We start from the raw sequence: 6,000 nt of genomic DNA on the forward strand, positions 1-6,000 counted from the left end.
TAGGCTGCTCCTGACAGACATGACCTCCCTGTCGGCATCAGGGCACCCTGGTTCCAATGTCAGTGAGCCAGACCACCATGGCTGATCCACCAAGTGCATGCACACAACCCCGACCTGAGAAATAACCCTGCAAGTTCACCCCTAAAAAAGTCATGCCACTATAGCAGCAAATGTTTTAGAGTAGGGCACTGAGAATTCGCAAATGTTCCTCTGGATCTAGCTGCCCAGTGAAGTTGCCACACTCCAGGCCTGTGCTGGGGAATGTCTGCAAGAGATCTGGTGATGTGGCCTGTCCTCAAGTCTCCCAGCAGTGGGTAGCCACACCAGTCATGGGGGTAGTAGGGGAGTGATGCAGACTCTATGAGATTCCTTGGTTATTGACAGCCTTCGTGTATTGGTTTTCTTGAACACTGGTTATAGTAGTACTGAACTGGTCACCTGGACAGAATCAGGACCTGGTTAGTCAGAGGGGTACAGGCAGTGGTGATAGTTGAGATTGCTCAGCCATTTTCTCCTTCCTAGGTGCAGTGTTATTCTACCGGGAGATGCTGTAATGGACTGTATTGGTCGGCCTCCAGCCAGGAGGTAGTGCTTGCAAAAGAGCACCAGCTATGGTAGTAGCAGTGGGATTTTTGCTTGCTTTAGGTTGCCCTCTGGTTTCTTAGGCAATAGGTGGGGCCATAGAGCTTCCAAGAGTTTCTGTTTTTTGTGTTAAGCTACCAGGGCAGGTGGCAGAACAAAGCCAGGTGGGGGCTGGGTCAGGCAGATTTGCACTCTGAGTCTTCACATTCAGGGAAAGCAGCAGCCCCTGTGGGTGCTGGGGGACAGGAACAGTTCTCAGGCCACTGGGTTGATGTTCCAGAGGGGACTGTTGCAGAATGGCTGTAATTTCTTTTTTTCCTTTTTTTTTAAAAATTATACTTTAAGTTCTAGGGTACATATGCACAACATGCAGGTTTGTTACATATGTATACATGTGCCATGTTGGTGTGCTCCACCCATTAACTCGTCATTTACATTAGGTATATCTCCTAATGCTATCCCTCCCCCCTCCCCCAACCCCACGACAGGCCCCAGTGTGTGGTGTTCCCCACCCTGTGTCCCAGTGTTCTCATTGTTCAATTCCCACCTATGAGTGAGAACATGCGGTGTTTGGTTTTCTGTTCTTGAGATAGTTTGCTCCGAATGATGGTTTCCAGCTTCATCCATGTCCCTACAAAGGACATGAACTCATCCTTTTTTATGGCTGCATAGTATTCCATGGTGTATATGTGCCACATTTTCTTAATCCAGTCTATAATTGATGGACATTTGGGTTAGTTCCAAGTCTTTGCTATTGTGAATAGTGCTGCAATAAACACACGTGTGCATGTGTCTTTATAGCAGCATGATTTATAATCCTTTGGGTATATACCCAGTAACAGGATGGCTGGGTCAAATGGTATTTCTAGATCTAGATCCTTGAGGAATTGCCACACTGTCTTCCACAATGGTTGAACTAGTTTACAGTCCCACCAACAGTGTAAAAGTTTTCCTATTTCTCCACATCCTCTCCAGCACCTGTTGTTTCCTGCCTTTTTAATGATCGCCAGAATGGCTGTAATTTCAAAGTTAAAAAACAACAGATGCTGTAGGCTGTGGAGAAAAGAGAATGCTTATATCTTGTTTCCACTTTGGTTGGTTGGTATGTAAATTAATTCAGCCCCACTGTAGAAAGCAGTTTGGAGATTTCTCAAAGAAGTTAAAACAGAGCCACGATTTGACCCAGCAATTCCACTACTGTGTATACACCAAAAGGAAAATAAATCACTCTACAAAAAGGACACCTGCACTTATGTTCATTGCTTTCCTATGCACAATAGCAAAGATATGGAATCAACCTAGGTGCCCATAAATGGTGGATTAGATAAAGAAAATATAACATGTATATGCCATAGAATACTACACAGCCATAAAAAGAATGAAATCCTATCCTTTGCAGCAACATGGATGCAGCTGGAGGTCATTTTCCTAAGCAAATTAATGCAGGAACAGAAAACCAAATACCACATGTTCTCACTTATAAGTAGGAGCTAAACATTGAACACACACTGACATAAACATGGGAACAACAGATACTGTAGACTACTAGAAGGAGGAGAAAGGGAAGTGGGCATGGTTTGAAAAACTATCTATTGGATACTACGCTCGCTACCTGGGTGATGGGATCTGTACCCCAAACCTTAGCATCACACAATAAGCCCATGTAACAAGCCTGAACATGTACCCTCCCATCTAAAATAAAAATCGAAAAAAAATTTAAAACTATATAAAAATGTTTAAATTATGAGGCAAAACCAGCCATAGATAAAGAAAAAGTGATGAACAGAAAATGGAAAACATTAATAAACATATATCAGATAAAGGGTGAATTTCATAGCATATTGAAAAAATTTCTTCATTATAATAAAGAAGAGCAAATCATCTAATAAAGAATGTAAAATATGAGCTCCACCAGGTACTTAGAGAAATTATAACACAAACAGTTAATGCATGTATGAAAACAATTATAGCTGCATTCATAGTTCAAAGACTGCAAGTTAAATAAAGTAAAATTTGTCTTTTCACTTATGAGGCTGATTTCCCAGTAATGGTTCTTGGCAAGTTCCTTCTATCTCTGGCCTCAGTTCTGGTTATTGTAAGATGAGAAAATGGGCCTATGTAGTCTCTTGAAGTCCTTGCTGTGGCGAGGACTAGTAGATTAAGCAAAGCCCTCTGCCTGGTGAAGAGAGAATTTGCAAGAGCACAACACAAAGCACATGAGGTTGGGATCACTGTGCTTGGGGACACCAAAGGGGTACAGAAAACCTCATGATAATGGCTGATTTGATATTCTGTAATGAGTGTTTATTCATCTTCATTAAGTTTTATAATGGTTCCACAAATGGAAGTTTCTTTAATCTTCATGGACCTCTCATATCTATGGTTTATTTGTTTGTTGGTTGGTTTGTCAAACAAATAGTTTGTATTTGATTACAAATTATCTCCCAATCCTATGGGGTTTATTGGTTTATTTATTTATCCGAGTATGTGAAATTTTCATATGTCTCCACAGAAGGATCTGTGCATAAAGGTATATTCAGAGAAGAATCAGATATCCATCTCCATTCCCTCTTTCCTTCCTACCAATTCCTGACCACATCCTACAGGTGACCACTCTCATTGGTCTCTGGGCTTTTCCTTTTTTTTTTTTTTCCTGCAATGAGTAAGTAAATGGATATTTTCTTATTTTGCATTCATTGTTACAAGACACTTTAAATTTATCATTCCACAGTGTACATACCTCAGTTCATGGACATCTTCCATATTCCTTTGAATAGCTGCATAGTACTTCATTTTACAGTTGTACTATCATTTATACAACCACTCTTTTCTGTATGGGTATTTTGTTTGTTTCCAACATTTTGCAGTCATAAATAATACTGAAATTAATATGTTTACTGTAATTCCACACTTTGGCTTATATTGTTCTGTTGGTCCAAAATTTCTATTATAACCCTACCCCTTTCACCCAGCGTCAGGCCAAGCTGATGGAACAATGGTTTTATGAGAAAGACCCCTGCATCTTCCTGACTTAGTCTATATCCTGTGGAAAGAAAAATGACTTGAAATCAGGACTGATCTTTTTCATTTTCAGCTTTACTCCTCAATCCTAAGCAATATTCCCCTTCATTAGATGAGGGCAGTTTTCTATATGTCAGCAGGTATTTTGACTCCAAATTCAATGGAAGATTGTGACTCAGGACATTTATTACAGGCTGGAAAGAATTCAGGGCCTGGCTTGGCCTGACTCCTGGGCACTCTGTGATCCTAGGGACAGACACACATCGCTGGCTAGAATTGAGTCTGCAAAGCCCTGGAGAGTGACTCCAGTGTACCTGAGGTCATCTGTGACGTTCACTGCTCTACCCCTGGAGTGCATCCGGAGCCTGGAGAGATGCTATCTGGGCTCCTTGGTTCAGTGAAGCTCTGTGCTGCCAGAGGACAGGTATTTGTTGGAGGGTGGTATCAGTTGAGTTATTCCTAAAATAATACTTTCTGGCTTCTCTACTCACAAATCTCACATAATACTGCAACTGCTTTCTCTGGGCAATTTAAAACACTTTTTGCAGTCCCAGAACCCTTCATCTTTCTTTCCCTTCTTCATTTCTCCTCAACAAAGAATCCACAGTTGCCTGAATGAGGCATAAGTGTCTGTATAATCAAGGAATATCATAGTCATGAATGCACAGAGGGCCCACTGACCTCAAAGCCCTTCTTAATTTTGTTTATTTTTTATTTTTTTTCTAGCAGGTATTCTGAGCATCAGAAGCTGACAGTGATTGTCCAAGATCCTACAGAAGGTTGGTAGCACAGATGGGGCTACATAGAATATAATCTGCAAGAAGAAAATACAAAGTGTTCTTTGCTCCAGAACTCAAGATGTAATGAGTGTGGGTGTTGTAGACAGTTCTCATTTCTTGGCTTCTAAGCATAAGAATGTCATTCCTATTTTGGAGGAATTAACCACCATATGAGTCCTGGAACCCGGAGGCTCTGCCACTTTTTATAACAGAAAGGAAAGTCTGGACACTTGTTTTCCCTGACTCCACTGAGAGACAACCTAATGTGAGCACATGCTGGGTTCAGATCATCAGATGCACAAACTCTGGACTGTACTTGGGAGCTAGTGATAGTAGGAAGTCAAGATTCACTCCTGGGGCAGTTACAGCAATGGCAGCTATATTGGACTTATCAGAAGAGAAATGGAAATGATGGCCCATGCATTGAAGAGCATCTGGCTTTGGCATATTGGCTGAGAGACATGTAACCTCCATCTACTCCGAAGTGGCACCAATGAGCTCCACAAAGGCCAATATCTGACTAATTTTGACTGCGATTCTGCATTCAATGACTTCCTTGTTTTTGCCTTTTCTTTTAACTTGAATTTCTGGGTTTCCTAGTGGTTTTGTGAACCAGTCAGACACTTTTCATTTTCACAGAGCCAAATAGACTTCTTTGTAATTAAGAAGAAAGTAATTGGGCAAGTCTTGCTAGGGAATAGTGTGAAGAGTTCCTTGGATGACTCCAAACCAACAACCACAGCTGGTGAAAGTTATTTTTATTTTATTTCTTTCAGATTTTATTTGTATTGTACACATTTAAGGTATACAATATGATGTTTTGATATACATATACATAGTTAAATGATTACTGCAGTCAAGCCAACTGCCATATCCATTGTGTCATGTAGTTAACTTTCTGTTGTTGTGAGAGAAGCACATAAATACTGTCTTAGCCAGTTTCCAGTAGATAATACTAAGAGTTGAGTGACCTGGTGACTTCTGCTCTGGAATAGCAGTGTGAGGAGATCCATGGAAATACCCTCAAACCAAACAATCATACCTGATAAAAGTTATTTTTTAAAACAGCCACTTGAAGTCTCTGGGAATTGTCTTAAGTACGTACATTTATTTTTAAAACTCTACTAAACCTTGGAGGAACACAGAGTGTCTACAACATTTGAGTCATAACCCACTCTATACTTTCTATATCCTAGCTCAATATGAGGGAAGTTTCACTCAGGGCACATCTAGCCAAGAAATGGGAGAACCTCTTTCCTCTCACTTCCCTTTAAAGGGTTATAATATCTCACCAGAGGCAAAAGGTTGCCAGCATCTCTCAAATCCATTCCAAGGTTGTATTGCAGAGATTCCAGTGTGATGAAGAGGTACAGAGTTCCATTCTTCCACCCAACACTACTTGTAGTGAAGAGGTTCTACCCCAGGCATTGTAGGTCAAGAATGTTGAGACCCCCATAGCCCTCGGCACAGCTCATTTGCTGGGCAGAGTTTTCATGCCAGTGAATGCCTGCCAACAACATCAGAGGATACTACTGCTCATGGCCAGAACCCACTTGGTAAAGCAGGGCTGTCGCTCTGAGAAAAGTGAACCATTCTTTCCAAAACAGCTCCTTAGAAA

Source organism: Theropithecus gelada, chromosome 10 (assembly GCF_003255815.1).
Source record: "Theropithecus gelada isolate Dixy chromosome 10, Tgel_1.0, whole genome shotgun sequence".
Classification (NCBI taxonomy): Eukaryota; Metazoa; Chordata; class Mammalia; order Primates; family Cercopithecidae; genus Theropithecus; species Theropithecus gelada.